Here is a 26,046-nt window from a genome sequence, read left to right on the forward strand (position 1 = left end):
ATTATTGTTATTAGTCATTACACATCGGCCAGTGCTCTGATTCAACCAACCTATGTCCCCAAAACAAATTACACACCAGGCTGTTTACCCCAATAAAAGGAATGCGCTAGTTCGCAAACCTCATAAAGAGCATTACACCATCCAAAGAAAAATGGGAAAAAGAGTTATTATCAGCTTGTTGTTTTCGTTTGTAATTTCAGGGCTGCAAACCTGGTTTATATCATTAGCATATTTGTTCCAATAAATTGACTGAAGCACATGATCATTATAACACTTATTACACTATTATACTCAGGAAATACATCTCCCCTACTTCTTCTGTGATACATTAATACTAGGATTTTGGGTCAGTTGTATCTTCACCATTAGAGCATATTTTATAGTATACCTCTTGGGCATATAAACACAGCGTACATTACTGTTATAATAAGAAAGAAGTACCCACCTTCCCACTTATTACAATTAGTGGAACAGCTGGCCCAATTTACAAAGGCACAACTCCTGGTTAACCAGCAATATCTAGGAGTGGGCTAGATAACAGGTGGTACTAGCAGACATCTGCTCTGCTAATTCGTTCTTTTGGACTGCTTTATACTTTCATTATATATATACTTGTTGCTATTTAGCCTGTCGGTGTTTCCTTGTCGGTATTATTTCCATTGATATTTCTAACATCGGAAATATGACTACCACCGAAATTATTAACATTCTGTTATAATGTGGCCCTACAATAAAATACTTTTCCAACAAACTTAATATAACAGGATGAAAGTGATGTGGTTCATGTTGTTTATGTGTCAATAATACCAATATTGTTAATTTTTACAAATTACTCCAACTGTAAATCAATTGAGAGCAAAAAACTTTCAAAATCCATCAATTGCAGTATTACTTTCGTAGTATTATATTATACATGTAGTACCAACTGTTTATTGTATCTGATGTGGACTTTTTTTTATCCAACTTTGAGGGTCTCAAATATAAATTGTATTTTTTTATTTCATGTGTAAAATGCACTATGTGCACTTTTTAATATTTATTAATTTACAAAATCTTTTAAGATCCAATATTTTGAGTGTTTATTTGTTCATTCAAGGGTGTCTCCAATTATACCAAATATATGGGAATATGACAACTGCAATCACATTTTATTGATCTTACACATTAAAAAATAGGTGAGTGTCAGGTTATTAATTCTACGTTTGAGTTGATTCTATTCGACACTTAGCACAGTAGGATCTATTCCCATTCTTTTTTTGTGGTTGCAATATCTGTTGTTTTAATTTTTAGGGCATATTAGAAAATAATTTAGGGTTTTTTATCTACAACATATTTCATACATATTTTATTTGTATTTACATGTATTACAATTATTTCAATTATAAGAATATATTATTTGTAATTGTTTATATTATACTCTCTATATGTTTTCATACATATTTTGCACATATTTACTATTTGGACACATGATATTTCCCTGAAATATCATGTGCATATTATAAAATTTAATAATACATTTATGATATGCTATTTGCTCTTACTTAGTTATATTATTAGTCTAAGAGGACATCACTGATATGACAGGTAAAACATTTTGGTGGACGCCAAAACTATTCTGCTCAAACAGTATAGGATATTAATGTTACTTTTATTATAGTATAGTATAGAACTGAACAAGTTATTAAATGGGAAACAATCTGACAGTTTTTCTGTAGCTAAATTATATATAACTCACACTTAATTGATTTTTTTTTTAAATGCTTTCTTCTGGATTAACATTACCTTTATTCACATTCAGTAATGTACAGTACATACATGTGCTTTATATTGTACACTAAATGTTGGTCCTTCTACAGTAATGATCAGCGCCAGTCATTTCAATGGACCATTAAATTGTGAAGTGCCAACAGATTAGGCAGCACATTGCATAGGTAGATATACAACTTGCTATATAGCTTACATGCTAGTGGGAGAAGGGGCACACACAATGCGTGGCATAAAAGGTGCTGCAGATAGTATTTATACAGATTCAATGTGTCAGGTGCTAATTGAGAAGAGGCACAGACTGCTGCTCTTATGCAGTGCCCATGGCAATAGCTAGTGTTGGCTAATTCTTCATGCAACGTGTCCCACTTTAGGAAGTTTACTCTATGAACACACTGCACAAAAAGAGCTTGCACTTTAGTACATATATTATACTATACTAATGTGTAATTCATTTGAACACAAATGTTTGAACAGAAAACCAGGAAAAACTGGAACGTATGTCGATTAATTACTCAATGGCACAACTATAGATTCCGGTTTAATAGTTCACAATGTTTAAAAAATGTAAAATTCTCTTGTGACATCTTGGATTTTTTTTTATATAATTATGATAATCAATGTAATTTTTTTTAAATGCAATCACTAAACTAGTTTTTTTAGAAAATTATGAATCTCAATATTGCCATTGAAATCAATTTGTTAACCACCATTCAATATATACATTTTTTTTTTTTTTTTTAAATACAATCATGTAATTTCCATAATAATATCCATTACAATCAAGTTTTGGAATTACTGATCATGTCATTGATGTTGCGTGGACTGGATATATTGTCTCAATCATGTTATGAATAAACGTAAGTAATTATTACAATTGTAGCTTCGTTTAAGTCTCTGTTCTACTACATCCTGTAGGACGCAAACACTGTAATATATTTGAACAAAAAAACAGCATTGCTTAAATTATTTGCAATACAATAACTATAGTTTCTTCCCATAGTTGTCTTATTACTAATTTTCAGCCCATTTTCCCCTAAACAATAACAATTCCTAGGAGTGTATTTAGATAATGTGCTGATCGGGATATACTCACGATTTGCTGTACCTAGGCAGTATCGCCTTAGTAATGGTCTCAAGTTATACTGAGCTAAGAAATTATCTATTTTTCCATTTCCTTAGTTTTCCTAGCTTCTCTTTTAAAGGGTGCTATAGAATGTTGTTTTGTTTACAGAATAAAATATGTAACCTATAAAGCAGAAGAGTTATGTTCTGGAAAGAATCAACCAGTTCTTTCCCAAGTTTACTGTTGTAGTATTTTCCACCTGCTGCTTCCTGGTGGATACATAATCACCTGTACTACTTTCCTCCATCATGTCCCCATTGGGGGGAGAAGGGTCATTTAGAGTTGAATGCAAATTGGTGCGGCATAAATGGCACATTTATCTGTTTTTATTTCAGTTCCACGTACCTTAAGATGCATAGAACTCAAACGAAACATGCTTCTACGTGAATATACATTTAGAGTGCATCAAGATACTAAAGACGCTAGTCATTATCATCAATAATGATGAATAGTGTTTTAATGTGTATTTAAAAAATAAATGAAGGAATAAATCAAGATTGTGTTGATAAATTTGTAACGCAACTAAATTAAAATGATTGGAATTCTCTTTTACTTATAACACAACTATTGATTTTTTTGATTTTGCTTTGGGAACCAACATGCAAGATCAGATTGAAACCAGTACATTTTTTAAGGATGTTGATGCAAATAGTTTTGTCCTTTCCAATAATTGCCACTTGAAACAATGGAAGAGTAAAGTCCCCTATTCACAATTTCTTAGATTGAGAAAGAATTGAATGTTTAAAGCAAAGATTCCTTGATTGTCAGGAACCCCTCCAGCCAGTACAACAAAACCCATAATCTGTTTCGAAAGTCTGGTGTTCACTGGAGCCCCTAATGGTGGGGACAGACTTGGCTGCAGACAGACAGAGGGTCGTGAGATGTGTACTGACTGGGGAGAACCCAGGGATATTGTGAAATAGCATACAGCGGTGGTGAAGTCCAGGCAAAAAGGTCAGGGCTGGCGGCAAACAACAAATCCAGGAAACAGGCAGAGATTGAGGTCACAGGCAATACAGCAGAGTCCAGTACACGGTCCAAGGTCATACACAGCAAGATCAATCCAAAGGCAGAGAAGGGGAACTGAGCAGGGAGCAGGTAAGTATACACAGAGCAGGAACTATAACCAGCAGTGAGGCCCAGTCCTCACTGCCTTAAATACTATGATGGACAAATCAGAAAGGAGGAGGACAGGGCTGACAATGAGCCTCAGGAGGCTGCTAATTAATTACTAGCTGGGAACTAGCATAGGTAATAAGATAACCGGAAAGCATGCATAAAAATATAAATGAACCAGTTTAAATAATATGAGAGCTCCCCCTGGAGTTGGAGAATGTCACTACACTCTCCTGCATCTATGCAACAAGGATAATCCCAAAGAATAAAACCAGAGCATAGAAATAGAGCACGCGTCCGGCTGCTAGATCACGCCAGAATGTGGCGTACCACCGCGGCTCGTGACATTGATAGAGGATATGAAACAGGTTTATATGAAATATCTATTAGGAGGGCTCCTGAAGTGAACAGGAATACTTTATTGCAATACAACAAAATTAATAATATGCAAAAAAAAGCTGAAGAATGCTAACTATAAAGAAAATAATTTTATTATTATGGAACGGGTCGTGAGGAAACACTGGAACATCTTCCTACGGGACTTTGTTCTTGGTCAACATTTATCCCCTAGGCCTCATGTAAGTTACAGGAGAGAAAATAATTTTAAATCTATTAGCTCCCATTCTTTTGAGAACTGTAATCATCAGTTCTGCGCCCCAAATAATTCGACCAATCATCCATTGTTGGGTCCCATAAAAGTTTGTTATCCCTGCCAGTGGTGTAGCACATGTAAACGAATGGACAAAAGGGCTGACTCTATTAGAAATAAAAATGACATGTTTTATAAAATTAAAAACTCGTATTACTTGCAATTGCACATTTGTTATTTTTCTAATTAGATATATGGGGTAAAATTATATGTTGGGAACACTAAAAGAATGATAAAGGATACAAGAGAACATATTTAAAAAATAATATCACTGTGCACAGTCTTCCCAGACATTTCAGTCTAGTCCATAGGAATTATTTGGGAACATTTACATTAATGGTATTGAACATATACCTATCAACTATAGAGGTGGTGATAGGGAATTGAAATTAACTAGGAGGGAGCCCTTCTGGATACATGGATTAGACTCCCTAACACACAATGGTTTAAATGAGGGTATCTATAATGTGTTATTTTTAGGGAGTTAATAAATTATTATTTTTTTTTACACATACCGTATATACTCGAGTATAAGTCGACCCGAATATAAGCCGAGGCACTTAATTTTACCACAAAAAACTGGGAAAACTTATTGACTCGAGTATAAGCCTAGGGTAGGAAATGCAGCAGCTACTGGTAAGTTTCAAAAATAAAAACAGTGCTGGATATCGTTAACACTGGGCTCCCAATAACACAAACGTGAGGTTGTAAATGAATATATCAAAATTTATTGTTATTAAACATCAATAAAATTTTATAAGTACATAATATATACCCATATCCTAATAAATTGTACACAAATGGTTAAACTAAATCCTCTGCACTTGGTATCAAGCCTAATAGGTGAACACAGATATAAATAACATTCACTAAAGACAACTCAGATCATTAATATATAAATCAATGAGACAGTCTGTGGATACTAAATACGTGCCAGTTAAGTTTAGAAGGTGATGAGCAGTTACACCTAAGTGTTCAGAACAGTACAGTAATTTAGGCTTTAGTAATGCAAAAGATGCTGCACATACACTAAATAGAATTTGATATAATAGCTTAGATAAAGATAAGTTTGATTTTGTTTGCTGGAAGAAACATTTTAACAGAACAATACAATTTGCTTTGTGTGATTTAACCCTTATTATACTTGAAGTTTGGGATGTTTTTAGACTTTTCAATGATTTCACAGTTATGCAAAAAAATCTTCAGACACTTATTAATAGGTGACAAAAAATTAAAATATTGGACTTTATAAAACTGCTGCAAATAATTGCAGTGGACAAGTCAGGGTACTCACATGTGTCTCTGACCAGCGGGGCTAGATGGAAATGTCCCGGTCTTTAGCTTTGACTGACAGGCTCCTTTTCATTTAACTTTATTGTTCCATGTGCAATGAACACACAAAAACGGGCTACAATAAAATGGTGGCTGACAGTGATCCACAGAGGCTGCAGATGCCTGCAGATGAGCGGGGGAGACTGGAAAACGGAGACCAGGTAAGTGGGACTCGAGTATAAGCCGAGGGGGGCTTTTTTCAGCACAAGAAATGTGCTGAAAAACTCGGCTTATACACGAGTATATACGGTATTTAATGTTAGGGTTAACAGACTGATCTATATCTTTATTTATTTATTTATTGGTTTAATTGTGCTAAACATTCTAAATCATATTGAGCGATTCTATAAGTACATACTGTATATACATTTGTTTAAATTCATTGTACATTGTAAGCCATTCTGTGTAAAAAAATTTTAATGTCTTATTAATTCATAATATTTGCTCCTAGCTTAAAATGTATTTCTATTTAGTTTGGCTGTTTTTGTAATACTGTTACTGACAATAATGGAATTCAGCCATATCAAATATAGGATGCACTCACCAATCAGTTTCACTATGTCTGATGGGAAAGAGAATGTCCTTTGTTTGGCAAATAACCCATCATATTGTGGGGGGCAGGCATTGAGCTCGTGATTTCTCCATCAGTCATACAGGGCGGTACTAGAAATATGTATAACTATATAAGATTCATCAATATGGGAGGAAACACTCCCCTGATGAAGTTGTAAAATAAAACGCGTAGGGGGACCTCTCATACAACATCTTGGGTTAAATGTATCATACTCCGGTTTTTGCAACTCGCGGGAGATGGCGTCTTCGCAGGTTAAATTTAAAGCGGCGCTGCCTTGTAAAGGGAAACTTCAGGACCTGGCCCCGTCCACCATTACCAGTGGTTAGCCATACTTTGGCTTATGTGTTTAATGTTGATATTTAGATAAATCCATAGGTTATCATTATTCCTATTTATTTACGGAAATTTTCTAATCATATAACTTGTACATAAGTAACTCCTCTTCAGGAGAATTGATTTCTGAGAACAACTATGCATATTGCAGTCTCGCCTACCAACAGAGTGCTTTGTCCTTTATGGAACTCTTCAGTGCAGGAAAAGGTCTTTTCTAAATAGTCTTTTTTAACAACATTTTGGCTGGTAAGTAGGATAAAGCCTGCGTTATCTTAACCAACGCTTTTACAAAAGAGCAACAAAGCAGATACCCTGTTAGCTAATAAGCTTAAAGCTTACCATTCATCCCAACCCATCTCACTTATAAATACCCCAGTACTCCCCAATACGACCCAGCAGCTATTAACCATATTTTAAAAACCTACTATGCGGCTCTCTATAACCTCCTGGCAGTCGGTTTGCAAGGGAAAACCCTCACAACGCTATGCACCGTTATCTTTCCTCGAGTAGACTTCCTAAACTTGCTCCTTCATCTACGGCATTGTTGAGCAACGACATCACTGATGAGCAAATTGAAGCCGCTACTAAAACCTTCTAAGACCCTGGGACCAGATGGCTACGTAATGTCCTATTATTGATATTTTGCACCCACACCTTCGCTCCCTGTTTAACTGAATCCTGGAGGAGAAATACCTCCCAGATGCCACCAAAGCTACCATAATAATGCCTCCAAAACAGGGCAAAGATCCCTCTATTTGTTTCAACTACCACCCATATTTCTATTGAATACCAACCCTAAACTTTTCACAAAGATTCTCGCTAATAGACTAAATCCACTTCTCCCCGGCTTAATCCACCGTGATAAGGTGGACTTCGTCCCATCTAGGCAAACACTTGACAACACTTGTCATTGATTCAATTCATTTCATTAACAAATCCAAGATCCTGTCTATTGTGCTTGCCCTTAATGTGGGGAAGGCCTTTGGCAGGGTTTTGTAGTTGCATATGGCTCTCACCCTCCAGAGTTTTGTTTTCACAGGAAGATTCCTGAAGGTTATTGGTGATCTCTATCATAATCCCTCCACCTCAGATCCTGGCCTCAAATCCATTTTCCTTGACTTATGTGCTAGACAGGGCTGCACCCTCTCTCCCTTGATTTGTGCCCTAGTCATCGAACCCCGGTCCTGCAGGATTTGCGCCAACTCAGATATTTCCGGGTCCTCTGAGTACAAGATTTCTCTATTTTCGGATGATGTTTTGCTGTCCCTTACTAAGCCACTTCCGAACCTATTCCAGTAGTTATCTAATTTCTGGGTGGTCTTGGGATATAAGGTTAATAATAGTAATTCTGAGGCAATACGTTTCCATCTTCCTGGTCCCCTCAAAAAGCTTCTTAATATTAACTTCGACTTCCAGTGGTGCACGGACTCAATCACATACTTGGGGGTTAAGATTACAAAGTCTTGTGACCTCCTGTTCAAAGCAAATTTTCCACCTTTGATCCACAATCTCGAGCAGGACCTCCTCCACTGGCGGAAACATTTCACCTCGTGGAGTTAACACCATTAAGGTGAATGTTCTCCCTAAAGTCTTGTACTTATTTCAGAGACTGGCCATTCCAGTACCACCTCAAACTCTTGATTCTCTCCAAACCTGATGTAATAATTTAATTTGGAACTATAGCAAAACTAGGTTTCAACGTGACTTGTTGGATAGGCCTTTAGTGTCAGGTGGCTTTGGCTTACCCCTGTTCCTTAGGTACTATCAAGCCACCCGTTTGAGGCAACTAATGACCTGGCATATTGCCCCACATTTCAAAAGATGGGTTGATCTTGAAAATTACATGAGTGCCGCCAACTTTCTGGAGTTGTCTTGGCTCCCTAAACGGCCTCAGTCTATTCTATCCCTACAATGCACTTTACACTCTCCGTCCTTGACTCTGTGAATAGGACTCTATCTGATCATCCCTCTCTACTCACCTTAATATGGGATCACCCTCTTTCCCTCCTGGCCTGGAGCCTGGTGTGGCCTTGGAGTTGAGGGCCCCAGGAATCACACGTTTTGACCATATAGTGGGCGTCTTCGGCCAACGTCCATTCACAGACACACACAACAGACATCATATTCCCAATTCGAAATTCTACCGGTATCTCCAAATATGACATTTCGTACAGTCCTGCTGTAAATCCACGCTCCCTCTGCGCCTCTCACAATTCAAGCATAATTGTTTATACAAGGGGGCCATCTCCCTCCTCTACCACTCTGTTCTTGCCCTGCAAAACCCTCCAACTGCCTCCTATATTATGGACTGGGAAGCTGACCTGGGTAACTCTCTAGGTGACAAACAGTCAATGGCCAGATCTCTAAATGTTCCATTAGCATGGCCATTAAGGAAAGTTCTTATCAGGTGGTACCTGGTCTCCACTCGACTACATGCCATTTTTCCTAACAACTCTGATATATGTTGGAGGAACCCACCTTACCACCAGGAGGTTCTTAACTGTGCATAGTTCATGTCTTGAATGGAATATATCACCAGCCTTCTGAATAATAAAGTGGCATCCTTTCACAAAGATTGTGATGCTTTGAACTTATATTACACAACTTCATTACCTCGTATGAACTTCCTCTACTTCTTTTCACCTTCATTTACCACACCCCTACCACCCCCCTACCCCCAGCACATTCCCGATTCCATGCATTTCCTCATACTCCCTTTTCCTGGCAGTGGGCATTATCCTATATGCCACGCACATACTCTTTTCTGTTTATTTTTTTCTTTTCTTTTGTGACATTGAAATATTTTTTCATGCCCCTTCTTGCTATTGCATGTAATGATGTCTCATGTTACAGAATCTGTGCTTATTGCATTAGGTATGTCATATACAATGCCCTACTTGTTTTTTCTTTATAAATAAAACATATACAAATAAGTATTGTTGCTTTTGAAAAAAGAAATACTGGAGTGATATTCCAACTTTAAATAATATAATGCAAACACTTACAAAAATATGTATTCAAACTACTAAATACTTAAAAAAACAGTAGCCATTTTTTGAATAGACTTAAAGAATAGTGTACCCATAGCTACTAGTGTATTTGACATAACAAAAGGCATTTCAGGCAGACTTTAATAACTGCTGCATGTTGCCAATTGCAACACATTTCAGAAGAGGGTTATTGCTTGACATTTTCTTTTCTTATTTTTTTGCTGCAGATTACTGTCAAGAATTCCTTGGCCACTCCAACCTCTCTGTGGAACTGTAATTGTATGAACTTGATGCTGGATTCTGCAGAGGGATGAACTGTAATTGTATGGCATTGTGATTCCAAAATGATCAGATAGCAGATACATCTGTGTCGGAATCTGATTGGTGAAGGTGACATACGGCTGGCTTGTAGCATAAGAATTCTGAAGTCCAGGAAATGCAGATGACTGGCTGTAAGGATTAGTCTGGTGTGTACTGGAAAAAACTCCTTGATATCCATGAGATAATACATTATTAGTAGTACTAAGTATAATGCACTTTACTCCCACCTATAAGACTTTTCCAGTTCTACTACCCAGCTATGAAATTCCTTATCATGCCTGATCTCACTCTCTCCCAGTTTTCAAATCTTGAAATGCGCCCTGAAAACACACTCCTTTACTATAACCTATTCAATACCCACCTATACTACTGACGTTGATAGGGGTACCCTTGCTGCTGCCCCAATCTCCACTCTGAGTCACACTTGCTCCTCTTGTCTCAGCTCTGCCTTTTTCCCATAGATTGTAAGCTCTCACAGGCAGGCCACCCTTTGATTTCATGCTTGCAATTATTTTGAATACCTCATATGTCTCTTTTTTATGTATGCTCTATTTCCCTCACTGTCTGGTACTGTGGAGACCTGTAGAACTGCCCAAATCAATGACTATAATAATAATATCAATAATAATAAAAATGAAAACAATATCATTAGCCACTCGGGAACAGTAGGCTCAGGATCTGTAGTGCACACTGGCCACAGCTCAACAGTATAAATAACACCTCCAATCAATTAAAACACACCAAAATTATTCATTATTTCACCCGTGTTCTCTCATGACCAACTTAGAGTGTGGGCATGTCTGGTTATATTATGAATACAAGTAGTTAATGTTCTTCTTACATCAGCTGTAAGATTATTAAGTCTTTTATTACATTGCATTCACTTTTAGTAAGTCCAGATATGTAAAATTAATTATTTTAATGAGACTTATTCAAGAAATATTTTTTTTTTTAAATTGGAACATTAGTCCACTGTAATGCCTCTTATAGTAACAGTCTAGTCTTTAAGTTAGTTTAATCGGGTTAATGAGAAAATTGTGCATCCACTCAAATGAGATGTAATTAGATAGATTAAATTTTATTGTAAAGATAGAGGATTGGTCAATATCGGGTGCAGATTATATATTTTCTTTTATATGTTGTACTGCCACATATTAGCATTTTTTTGAGCCTTGTTAGGCAGATTTGCCTCGTTCTCAGATCCCTACTTCTTTGTGACTTTACAAACGGACATCCTATCTGAAGCACCTAACACCTATCATCATCAACATTTAATCATCAACATTTATTTATATAGCGCCAAAAAATTCCGTAGCGCTTTACAATTGGGAACAAACATTAATAAGACAATACTGGGTAATATATATAGACAGAGAGGTAAGACAAACCTGCTCGCAAGCTTACAATCTATGGGACAATGGAAGTTTGAAACATACGGGCAGTTTATGGATAACCAGTAAAATGCTAACAAGTGGTGGAACAAATATGTTACTGATCAAATAACAGTATACTTTCCTGCAAATATGACAGGGTAAAAACAGATTATTACTGCTGATCTGACAATTTAATCATTAGCATATGGAATTGGATTTAATACTAATGTCTGTAAAGGTGCCGATAGAGATAACCAACATGAATATTGAGCGTGCACATAGATATTTATCTGAGCATAACAGTGCTCAGTGTGAAATATATGAAGCATGGAATGAGAATCGTTTTGTTATAAGCTGTGATAAGATAGGAAAGTCAAATCATAACTTATAGGTCGCACTCAAAATTATTCAAAGCCGTTTTATGTAGACCAATAGAGGGCGCTGTCAACTGATGAAAGGAACAACTGAGATTATTAGCTAACAAACGTTCATATCTAATGTGCATAAGCAGAAAGGCGCTAGTAAAGTGGTCTTTATGCAGTAGAAACTATTTCAAACTGTTTTATACATACTAATAGAGGGCGCTGATGATCTGATGAAGGGAACAACTGAGACATTTAGTTAATAAATGATTATATCTAATGTGCACATGCAGACATATTATAGTAAAGTGATCTCTGTAAAATAACATATTAGCTACATAAAAGGATCTGACCTATGAGTAGCATATCATAAGAAAAGCTGGAATAGAGACCTGTATCTATAAGTAATTGGAGGAAGAAGTGTGGTAACACAAACAATAATTGTCTCCACCCCTCAGTGCACCAATAATATACCAACTAAAATGGCAGAGTTACAATTGGAAAACATTATTTAATATCTTTTAAAAAATATCTCATTTTGGACCTTGAGGAAATAATATTAAATCTATAAGTGAAAGGAAGCTCATAATATAGCTAATGGTAAATGCGTAATAAAGACCAAAAACAATACAATGGCAGATTGCTAATTGAGCAAAATGTGGAATGATAGTCACACATAACATAACATCTGTCACTGTATTTAAAAAAGATTTAAGTACCAGAAAAAAGGACATAAAACCTCCTATTGGATATTAATTATGGCTCATAAAAACTTAATGTCATTTCTTGAAAACCAATATGTGGCCATGTAAGCCCAATATAAAAATAATATAACCAGATTATTATTAAGGAGGAATAGAAATGAGTGAAGGAATGAAGTACAATTAATTATTATTTTTATATAGGATATATCATATTTAATGCGGAAATCATCTAATTTAACGAATAAGTGGAATAACTAGGTCAAAATCCGTGACACCATTAATGTAAATTGATAACATGAGACCTTCTTGATTTGAAAAATACGTTAATAATTTCAGCTTAGTGACATATAATTCACAACTGATTATAACATAAATGATGAGTAACGATTTGAAATAATAAATATACACCACCCGAGATTTGATATTAACCCAATAGGTAATTGAGAACTATTATATCAATTATTTCAATAATAATATATTCGGTTAGTGATGACTAAATGGGATGGTTATCAACTGCAAAGAAGTAATAAATTTGGTAATATTAAGTTATCGATGATGGAAAATGAATACTGAGTGAATACTTACCATATAAATAAAATGTTTATCATAATATCTCGGCCCTACTGATGGACTAATTATATAATATATGGATTATATATATATATATATATATATAATACAGAATTGTAAAAATAATTGTTTTTTAAATTATTTTTACAAGCTTCTATATATATTTTTAATCTTTCGCATTTAGTAGGTCCAGATATGTAAAATTAATTATTTTAAGGAGACTTACTAAAGAATACATTTTATTAAATTGAAAAATGAGTGCACTGGAGTGCCGAGTAACATTCTAATCTTTGAGGCACTTTACAACATGTAATGCAATTATGCTACTGGTATAGCTATGACTTGTTGGGTTGTATATACGGTGGTGGTTGAGTAAATGGTGGAAATGTAGCTGGATCTGTGGAAGGCTTCATGGAACCACAGTAACATTCTGTACCACAAACACCTGCAAGCAGAGATAACAAAATACATTAAAACATACGTAAGCGTGAAATGTAATAAAGATGAAATATTTCATTTTAATTAAAAAATATAAAAAAAATTACTTGTTTTCCTCTGTTAAATAATATTTCACATGCCTTCTGCTTACAGTCTTGAAGGTTACATGTTATATTTTAGAAGCAGCATGAAAGTGAGGTGCAGCCACCCCTGCTCCCAGTATCTAAATTAAGTAGACCTTATGCATAAAGGATTCTCCACTCACAATGTATATATTTAGAATCAAATATCATGTTGGCACTTGACCTCATTTTTAATATATTATACTTTATTAAGCTTTCTGCTACTATTTGTGGTAAGAGTGCTGCTCATTTCACAAGAACTACTTAATATCTGTTTTATTTCTAGTATAGCACCCGTTATGTTAGGTTAAACTCCACCACTATATACTCCACCAAGCATTTACTATGCTTTGTGCCAACCATTCATCCTTCTGTTACCTGGGGAGCATTTGGTGCTACACGTGATATGGAACGACATCCAAAAATGGAAACAGCAAGGGACACAGAGATCAGAAGCATATTTAGTATAAGGAGAACAGCATGAAGACCTCTTCCATCATCCTGTGAACACAAAATAAAAAAACAACAATATTTAAATATGTACATAATGGAAATGTTCATTGGTCGAGCTATAATCTATGTGACAATTATAAGGCGGAGTTTAGATTCACACATGTATTACCTGTGATGTCCTGACCCATCATAGGCAGGATGCTATTTGTTCTCAAACCTGTCCTCAGTTATTATCAATGGCACCTTGTTTAGTTTATTTTGCCCTTATAAGAGTGCAGGGACAGGGAAAGTCATTGTTGAATCTGACCACAATTTATTTATTTACCATTATCATTATTCATAATTATTCACACTGGCCATATTTTACATTATTCTCTTGAATTTTTGCAATCTCTAGATTTGAGTGGAATTGGACAAGTTACATTGATAAGAGATTATATGTGTTATTCCCTCCAGCTCATTTTTATATAGCCACTTGCACAAATATTTCTGTAGCTCTTAGTTTGAAGTGAAAAAATGCACTTTATGTTAAAAATTCAGAATGTTGATATCACTGCCTTAAAACATTGTAAAAGGGCTTTCCTGTAATGGAAGGGTTAGAAATAAAATATATAAATAGATAGTCAATACAGGCGGTTCCCAAACTGTGCACCGCAGCTCCCTGGGGTGCCACGACATACTCACGTGGGTGCCGGGGTCAGGACTGGTGGTAGGCAAGGTAAGCAAGGCGGAGAGTGACAAGCTTGAGAGTCTTTTCTCCCCACCATACCCCTTGTCCACCGACTGACCACAACAAACATATTTACAATATGGCGGTGCCCGGAACCTGGCATCCTCCTCCCCATTCTCTGTTCCCTTCTCACTGACTGCCGGGCGAGACATCATCACGTCCGACATTTCAGTGAGGAGCGGTGCAGAGAGGAGCCAGAACTTGAAGAAAAAAAACAGAAGAAAAAGAGAAGAAAACAGAAGAAAGAAAGCTAAGTAAAAGGTAAGCAAACATCGAAAACCATCAATGTAATTATCTAAGCAATAAGTAGAATCAAAGCAATCACTTTATCAAGCACCAATCATGAAAAATATACATGTAATGATTACCATTACTTAAATATAACATTGTGACAATGAGTCAAAATATCACATAAAGCATTTAGTAATGTGCTCATTTTCTAGCTTCAAATTTACAAATCCTAATCAATTTACTCTATAATTTATTTTTATGATCAGATAATTTTGGAAGAAAACACATTTTCAGGCCTTCAAATTTCGAACACTGTGCTTGTATCCAAAGGAATACCTGCCCAATGGTGAAGCTATCTATTTTTTCCTAGAGGTCATCCTCTGGAAAATAGGTCCTTATTTTAGTCATTGTGTTGTAATTAAGTCTGATTCTGTTCAATCTAGATATCTGAAAGAGGCCTACAAATCCCCTCTTGATAATTATGATAGTTTTTACAGGACTGGCATGGGAACATGCGCCAACAAAGGGTGTTGGTATAAATTTCTGAGAGCCCTTCAAGGTATCCCTCAGGGATCTAATTTTATGGTATGGAAATCTTGGGTGGATACCTAAAAATGTTGGATCAGTCTGTAGCATAGACACATTTTTGAGAATTTTAAATTTAGCTTTTTTTACACATGTCACAAGTTGTGGGTAGAAATACCTAACACAATCATCTGTTGTTTAGTTGTTTCCCTACATGTTTCCTTAAGTGCTTTTGGGACAAGACTATATATATATTACAGTATATTTGTAATAATGTAAGTGGCTTACTTGCCTGCTTAGTGTATAGATTGTTAATAAAAGTAGCTTTTGGAAGATAAATGTATAAAAATTAGTACACTGTATATAAAAAGTTCTTGTTGTTGGACTTTACATAGTTTCAATGAAGGTATGCTGGCAGAGATCGCCAATGCGTAGATATTTCTCGTCCCTCCAACAAACTTTATTTCACTTCTCTCACAGCTATTTTTTCAATCTTATTGAGATGTAATTATCCTTTCATGGACTTTTTCAGTATTAAAAAAAAATTAAAAAAAATAAAAAATAACTAAATAAATTAAAGAGAGTGCACTCCCCAAAGCTGGTTGCCACTAATGCTGGGTTGAGAGTAAACAGTGTGCAAAAGCTACAACCAGTACCAGACTGGTCACATTATAACAGGGAGACCCACAGAGTTGGATTCCTATGATAAATTGGAACACAGCCCCAGTCTGTTTAGTATGGAGTTGAATTCCCAAATGGAATCAGGTCTACAATATAAAGCAGACCCTCCCCTAGGAAAAAACAGACCTGGGGCTCCTCCTAACAGCAGTGTAGGTCTAGTGTTCAGGTAAGACATTTTAAAAGTAAAATATTAGCAGTTTTTGTACAGTCATGGCCAAATGTTTTGAGAATGACACAAACACTGAAGCACAAAGTTTGCTGCTTCAGTGTTTTTAGACCTTTTTTTCAGCTGTTGCTATGGTATACTGAAGAAAAATTACAAGCATATCATAAGTGTCAAAGGCTTTTATTGACAATTACATTAAGTTTATGCAAAGAGTCAATATTTGCAGTGTTGACCCTTCTTTTTAAAGACCACTGCAATTAGCCCTGGCATGCTGTCAATCAACTTCTGAGCCACATACTGACTGATGGCTGCCTATTCTTGCCTAATCAATGCTTGGAGTTTAGCAAAATATATGGGTTTTTGTTTGTCCACCCATCTCTTGAGGATTGATCACAAGTTCTTAATGGGATTAAGGTCTGGGGAGTTTCCTGGCCATGGACCCAAAATTTTGATGTTTTGATCCCCGAGCCACTTAGTTATCACTTTTTCCTTATAGCATCATTCTGGAAAAGGCATTGTTCATCACCAAACTGTTCTTGAATGGTTGCGAGAAGTTGCTCTTGGAGGATGTTTTGGTACCATTCTTTATTCATGGTCGTGTTCTTAGACAAAATTGTGAGTGAGCCCACTCCCTTGGCTGAGAAGCAGCCCCACACATGAATGGTCTCAGGATGCTTTACTGTGGACATGACACAGGGCTGATGGTAGCACTCACCTTTCCTTCTCTGGACAAGCATTTTTTCAGATGCCCCAAACAAAATTCTATAGAGAAAATGACAGTCCTCAGCAGTCCAATCCCTGTACCTTTTGCAGAATATAAGTTTGTCTCTGATGTTTTTCCTGGAGAAAGTGGCTTCATTGCTGGCCTTCATAACACCAGACCATCCTCCAAAATTATTTGCTTCACTATGCATGCAGTCACTCCATAGCAAGCTTTGTGCTGGTGGTGCCCCGATCCCGCAGCTAAATAAACTTTAGGTGATGATCCTGGGTACCCTGAAGCCTTCTTCACAACTATTGAACCTCTCTCCTTGCAGTTCTTGATGATCCAATAAACAATAAACAGTGGATTTAGGTGCAATCTTACTAGCAGCAATATCCTTGCCTGTGAAGCCCTTTTTATGCAAAACAATGTTTTTTGCACGTCTTTCTTTGTAGGTAACCATGGTTAACAAAGGAAGAACAATGTTTTCAAGAACCACTCTTGTTTTAAAACTTCCAGTCTGTTATTCTATCTCAATCAGCACGACAGAGTGATCTCCAGCCTTGTCCTCGTAAGCATTCTCACCTGTGTTAATGAGAGAATCACTGACCTGATGTTAGCTGCTCCTTTTGTGGCAGGACTGAAATGCAGTGGAAATGTTGTTTTGGGGATAAAGTTCATTGTCATGACAAAGAGGGACTTTGAAATTAATTACAATTCATCTGATTACTCTTCATGACATTCTGGAATATATGCAAATTGCAATCATCCTAAAAACTGAGGCAGCAAACTTTGCGAAAAATAATATTTGTGTAATTCTCAAAACTTTTGGCCATGACTGTATATAAATATATATATATATATATATATATTTCATTAAAATGTAAAAAATGAACTGGTCATAGAAAATTAAGTGATGTTTAAACATAAAAATACATTCTACACCATATAATATAATTCACAATTACCGCTATTTTCAGGTATATAATATTTGGTTGAATATTACAACATTGCTTCATTCCTTAGCTTGTTAAGGAAACTTACAAGTATTTTCTTGCTTCGTGGGTCGAGTTTGCTCAGGGGGCTTAAATCAGATAAACTATTAATTGCCGCTAGATCAACGCAGTTTAAGATGAATGCAATAAAGCTGAAAACTGAGCTAATGATGTTCAAGGACATGGATCCTTTCACCTGTACAGAGAGAAGAGGAAAAGCAACCATTGAAATGCATAGTACACAGTATAGTCAGGGTTCAGCAGGACAGCAATGGTACCATATGCAGGTATAGTCCCAAAGCTGTGGAAAATCTAAAAATATTCACTGGTTATACTGGGGTGACACAGAGCAACTTACTGCTCAGTCTTCTTCTAAGTCTGTGGTATACCTATGGATAGGGTCAGTGTAGCTGTGTGTGCACAAGCAGCAGAGTCACTGGCAGAATATATATTTGCAGGGCTGCCTTCTTATTGGCTTGCTAAAAGAAAGTTTGCAAAGGAAGTTATGAAGGAGCAGTGGTGCCTGGAGGACCAACTAGAGGTAGAAATACCCATTATTCAGACTAATGCATGGTTATAGTAAGATGGGGCTACGAGTGTCAGAGCAGATACAAATGGGAGTCTGGCACACTCGAGTGGTAAGGAAAAGAGTTGTCACATTGTGACATGAAATACTGTAGGAGAATAATGAAAGCAATGTAGGGTTAGTGAGCAGAAATGCTGTGGGAGATTAGTTGTACTGTGGTGCATGGATATATTGTATATATAATTTTTATTTATAATAATATATATCATTTTTCTTCATAACTCCAATAGGGAAATTACTATGGGAAACTTTTGAATTGTAGTTTTTTTTTACTTAACATTATACTGTAAGTCTAATACCTGTAATTCTATCTTACATTTTTAATACTATCATCCATATCACACTTCTAAATATAAAATTAAACAACTGACAATGCATGTTATGTTGAAAGAAAAATAGCAATGTTAATACAATCTATTTAGGCAAATTATGTAAGTTCATAACAATGTATTTGAGCTATTTTTTAAAAGTAAAATCAATATTATGAAACAGACTGATAGCTCTTTAAATGATATTTTAAAGTACATGCCAGTATCAATACATCCTTGACCATATATTTTATTTAAAAACCCATCAAAATGACGGAAAAAAAAAAGAACTTAACACAATTGCTGTATCACAAATATTTCTGTATATCCCATATAAATCTTCTCAGAGTCTTTTACCGATTTCCCCTGTTCCATGCCACCAATAATTTTGATTTTCACGTTGGCAGATCCCCATACTCAGCTGTCCTTTCACTAAGTGCTCAATCACAGGGGCAGACCTTATTTCACCAAGTATGACTTTATCCTTGTGGCAGCATTGATTAAATAGTTTGTCAGATGGATGCTCAGACGTAAAATGCTTAGCGTGGCAAGATTCACAAATACTGTTCCTGGGACCACAGTTATGAGGATTAATTTGTTTCATCAAATTTACGGACATCTAGAATGCGTTGACCTCTTGTTCAATGACTTTGTAGGTGATGACATGACATTACCTCTGTCCTGTTCACTTGTCGATTGTTCTCTCTGTAACGGGCAATTTGCTGAGGAGTAATTTCTGCATAGCGATAACAATTACGTTCGCGTTTTCTTTGGTCATCCGTCATAGTATGTCATCAGGCTTTATCCCGCTCCGCCCTTCGTCTTTTTGCTGCTTCTTGCTATGCAGTTACTCGCACAGCAGACATTTACTTTTTAGGTGGCATCCCAGTTACACTTTTTTGCTTAAATTAATTAGTATATTCCTATTGTTTTAACACTAGGTGCAAATCAAACGAATGGCTAAAAAAATTAAGTCAATTTAGAATAACAAAGGTAGTTATAAATGGTAAGTGGCACATAAGAAAACGAAATAAGAAGAAAAAGTCTCATATGCAATTTTGTAAGGTTTATTATTAAACAAAAACAAAAATAAAGTATCATGTTTTCTTCCTGATGCTTGACACTGTGCCCTCCATGCTGCTTTTGCTCCCCTTTACCTGTCTCCCCTCTTTCAAACTGTGCCCTCCATGCTGCTTTTGCTCCCCTTCATCTGTCTCCCCTGTTTCACACTGCGTCCTTCATGCTGCTTTTGCTTCCCTTCACTTACCAAATATGCATTTGGGCAGCGATTTTGGCACGTCTGATATAGACAGTAACATATATTTATCTCTCTCTCTCTCTCTCTCTCTCTCTCTCTATATATATATATATATATATATATATATTAGAGATGGGCGGGTATGGTTCATTGAGAACCGAACTCACTTGAACTTTAGCTATCCGAGTACCGAGTTGAGGAGCTCGGTACTCTCCCGCCCGCTCTGAATCAAAATCGAGGCCGAACGTCATCGTGACGTCGTCGGATCTCGGGGCTCGGTTCTCGCGATACTTGAAGATTATAAATACATGTCACCACAGCAATCCATCGCCATTTGACAGAGGGAGAGAGCAGGGTGTAGTCACAGGCTGATTAGAGCAGGGACAGAGAATCCAATATTCTTCTTGCAATTGCTCTAACAAAAATCGCTAGAGAAGAGAGGAGGATAGAGGTTTATAATTTTGTTTTAATATTTGGCACTCCCCAGTGCTTTTGGGGTGTCCCCCATAATTGTGCATAAATATTTCTGGCTGTCAAAAGTCATATCTGTCAGCAGTATCTACCAAATAATTTTTAGCACTCCCCAGTGCTTTAGGGGTGTCCTCCCTAATTGTGCATACATATTTCTGTCTGTCAAAAGTCATATCTGTCAGCAGTATCTACCAACTATTTTTTAGCACTCCCCAGTGCTTTTGGGGTGTCCCCCATAATTGTGCATAAATATTTCTGGCTGTCAAAAGTCATATCTGTCAGCAGTATCTACCAACTAATTTTTACCACTACAAGTGCTTTGCGCTCAGAATGGATTCAAAGCAGTCCACAAATGATCAGATTGAGCAACCAGGTTCTGTCACCAGTCCTGATGTTAGTGTTCCCAGTACGTCATCTGGGCAAGGTGGTGTCAAACTACACAGTGTTTCAAAATCAGTCCAAAAAAACAAAACCCAAAACAATTTACTGTGTTGAAGCGAAAAAGAAGTGTTACTGAGCAAAAGTTAAGTGCCGATAAAAAAAAATTGCCAACATGCCATTCTACACACGCAGTGGCAAAGAGAGAATGAGGCCTTCACCTTTGGCTATTAGTGACAGATCCAAAAATGTTACCGAGCCTACAAGTGGTGCACAGCTACTGTTACGCGTCAAAGCCGAGCTGCAAGATAACAGTAATGCATTAGAGGATAATGTTTGCACTGAATCAGAAATGACACCAATCCCTGTGGAGAGTCCATCCAACAGTGGGATGTCTAATCGTGAGCATTCTGTTAGTGTACCCATAAAGATGGGCCCTTTCAGCAGTTCTGCTGATGTGTGCCTGAACAGCCCGAGTGTAGTCGGTGATACACCAAGTGAGGGTGACACTTTGTCTTTAGAAGAGGATGTGGGGGAGATTTGGGTATCCGACGATGAGGATGCTGTTGATTGTGTGAGTCCTGCAGCAGTGTGGCACCAGTGGGAGCAGTTCTGGCACGTGAGGTTCTGGCACCAATACGCACTTTTCAAACATAAGCAGGGATGACGCAGGTGGCAGACCACAACAGTTTGACATCTGGGCTGGTTTGAAAGATTTGTCAAAAAAATGTGTGACCTTGACCATAGCTCCAACCAATCCTACTATTAACATGCAAAGGATGGTGGAGGGCCTTTCAGGGATTAAACTGTATTTTTCCTAATTTTCACTAATAATGTTTGGGTGTAATATACACCCAAAGACGAGTGCTCAATTGGTAAGAGTCCTTGATGAAGAGGAAGACAAGCAGGCTTGTCTGTAGAATTTGCAGGCAAATTGTGCTGCGTTATATAGGTAACACCCAAAGAGAAGAGCTCCATTGCTCGATTGCTAATTGTAATTGCTGAAATAGAAATAATATGGCTGACAGTCTTGGTCTAAATCTGCAGTTACATTTTATTGTACCATAGCTCACTGCGAAACAGGAGATGTGGCAGGGTTTAGTGATAATCTTCCTCAAACAACACTAATTCATCCTACCATCATAGAAGTCTGTGTAGTTTGATGTAATTGCCGATAATGGCCTTCCAAAGGGAATGACTAGTTGATTTTAGGGCAGAGCTGTCACGATTTTTGGGCAATTCTTTTAAAGCACAGCAAATATCAAAATGTTTAGCTGACTCATCTGCATCACCACTGGGTGTCTTGGGAAAGCAATTTCTTTTACAACAAGCAGTTGCCAGAGAAACTGAAGGAGAAGACGTCCCAACAAGATGTTGATAAGTCTGGTATCCTTGCAAAGAAAATTAAGTATTTAATCTACAATTAAAATATAGTTAGCACATTTACTTTGTTTTATTGCACACTATAATTTTCTGTAGCACCTTTTGAAAATGTATCATTAAGGCAATAACTTGACTCAAGCTAACCGTGTCTGCACTTTCTTCACAGGTAACTACTTCGCTGGACTAAAGTATATTCCCCAAAAAATGCTAGTCTTCTTGAAGCTGCTGCATTCTCCTACATGCTGTTGCAGAAACCAGATATTGACCATAAATGTTTCTGGACACAAACAGCATCTCCTGCATGTCATTTTTAAAAAGTTCTGTAACACCAAATTGATAGTGTGTGCAAAACAGGAAATGTGATGGAATTCAACCCCGCTGTAATGCTGATTGGGGTCGTAATCAGAAATGACATATCCTCAGGAGAGTCCAAGCAGGATTAGCCATCTTTCATCCCTTAGTTTTTGGAACAGTTTGTCAGCTCTATGCCTCTTACTGAAGCCGCTGATACACAGTAGCCTACCTCTCACAAAATGTGATGTACCTGGATACATGCTGCTGCTGTCCATGCTGGGGAAGGTGAATGACCAACCCAGTGGGCTTTCACAGTCATATAATCTTTAGTTTGCCCAGTTCCGCTTGTACACATATCTGTGGTTAAGTGTTCAGTGGGTAGAATGCCATTTTGTCACCCAATTATTAAATTTTTAGGAGAGAATTAGCTTTTCTAGTAAAATGGTATAGTGATGACATTTGCTAACAGGGACAGAACACCTAAATTAAATGTCTTAAACCAACTTTATTAATAGTAGACATTGGACGCAGATCTAACACTAGCATAGTACCCAGGGCGTCTGTGATCCGCTTTGCGACTGGGTGACAGGTTTCATTCTTGCTTCCTCTTGCAGAGGATTGTTTAACTGACAATTGTTGGTTCAGGGGATATTGATTATAAAGGTGTTGGGGGGGAAGATTGCAGGTGCTGGGATGTAGATGAGAGAAGGGAATTAGATTATGCTGGACTGCTTGTTGTTATTTTTTTAACCGAAGTTTCTGATTTTCCCAACAGTTTTCCAAGAACTCGATGAAAAATGACGAAAAATGGATGAGGATCCCAGATGGTTAAGGTCCCTACCACTACTGAGTGTGGCTTTAAAAACGCTACAAATGGATAGACAACTCTTGCCAGGATTTGTGTAAAAATAATTCCACACTTAAGAGGTGGATTTTTGGTCTTATGCCCAGGCATGACAATGGCCTTTTTGTTATCACTGGCAAGAACTGCAGCAATTTTTTTTTTCAAGTGTATGAAAATCATATTGTGACATAGGAGGTGTTCAAAATTGAATAAAAAATGACTTGAAATTAGTGTTACTGAGGTTAATAATAATGTAGCTACAAAATAATACCTAAATGATGTTATTTTAGCACCAATAAATGTAATTTTTTAACAAATTGCAAAACAAAACCAAACAAAACCAAAACCAAAACCAAAACACGCAAGGGCGGTTTTGCAAAACGAAAACCAAAACACGACGGTAATTCAGATCCAAAACCGAATCGAAAACCAAAACACGGGGGTCAGTGACCATCTCTAATATATATATATATATATATATATATATATATATATATATATATATATATATATATATATACATGGTACTGTGTAAAAAGTTTGAGGCTGGTGTGGAAAAAATGCTGCAAAGTAAGAACACTTTCAAAAACAGAAGTGTTAAGAGTTTATTTTTTTAATATTTGTTGTTACCGCCCTTTGCCTTCTAAAGAGCATCAATTCTTCTGGGTACACTTGCACAGAACTAACCACAGATCTTCTGTGGATGTAGGCTTGCTCAAATTCTTCTCTCTCTTCATGTAATCTCAGACAGACTTGATGTTGTTGAGATCTGGGCTCTGTGGGGGACATATCATCACTTCCAGGACTCCTCGTTCTTCTTTACGCTGAAGATAGTTCTTAATGACATTGGCTGTATGTTTGGGGGCATTGTACTGCTGCAGAATAAACATTTCAGACTTACCTACTACATTTCATCATCATGCCTCTGCAACTTGGTGTTTTCTGAGGTGGAGAGGGCTTAATAGTATTATTGTCCTGCCAACTTGATGATGTGAAACAAATGCTTTTATTTTACTACCTTGCCTCCACATATCCTGGTAGTGACATAGGAAATGTAGACAGGTATGCTCTAAAGCTACATGGTGCATATGTTGAAAACAAGTTTTAGATAGCTAAAACTAAGGATCACAGATTTCTATGATGAACAATATCTCTACTGTCAAAGTCAAATAATTGGATGAAAGAAAGTATATTGATTAATATTGTTTCACAGTGCGATTGCGATCAGTACGCCATGTGTCATGGCGCAATCGCACGATAAATAACGCATGCATACACTCACACATTCACTTGTATATAGTTCATATTTATAATAGTTCCAATCCACAGTTGTTTATGAGCAGATGTTATTTTGTTTATAGTTAAACATTATAAGGTTTATGTACACATTAGTGAGATCTAAGGTTCAGGTCACAGGAAACATGTCATGTCTGGTATCATTCTAATCCCCTATTTATTCGCAGACAACTGTTTTATTCGCCGAAAGGATCGCTCCTTGCGTATGCTAGTTATGGATGATAGGGAATAAATGATTGGAATGTAATTGTCTGTGTAATGCTAATAGACCAGTTTAAACTGGTTCTTGGCAGGAACATTAGAATTAATCTTCTGGAGAGCTGACCCCCACCCTTGGAATGCTGACCCCACCCTTGGAGGGTGTTGTTTGAACTGAAATATGGACTGCATTACACTGAACCTTCCTGAAGCATGAACCTAGGGAAACTTGCCAAGTCACCTGTATTGTATTTACTGTAACACCAAATGTATATATATTGCTCCCTGGAATCAGCTAGTCAGTCACTCTGACCACAGTCTTCAGGACTAAAGGACTGTCTAGCTAGGTCCAGCAGAGCGCAGCACCGCGCAGCGTATGTTTCGGCTGTATTTATTTATTGAACTGTTATTCTATTTGCTTTTGCTAAATAAAATGCTTGCGCTTTGAAACCACACAAATCGCATAGACAATGGTTATTGGAAAACAATGAAATAACTTTAATACTACATAAACAGGCATTTTTAAAACTGATAAATAACTCACAGACGACAATCAATCAACACTGCGTCTCTGAGTTCAGGGCCCCTCCAAATAATATTTTGCTATGGAGACCAGAAACACCATTCCATTCTCAAGAAGCCTTCAGGGGCTCTTCTGAGCATGTATAGGGGCCAGGGCATACACAGTGAAGTTCTGTTGAGCTTTCTGTTCTGGAACTGTTCTTGCACTAGCCCCTGCACATGCTCAGAAAAGCAGAATGATGGCCTAGGC

This window comes from Mixophyes fleayi, chromosome 6 (assembly GCF_038048845.1).
Source record: "Mixophyes fleayi isolate aMixFle1 chromosome 6, aMixFle1.hap1, whole genome shotgun sequence".
NCBI lineage: Eukaryota > Metazoa > Chordata > Amphibia > Anura > Limnodynastidae > Mixophyes > Mixophyes fleayi.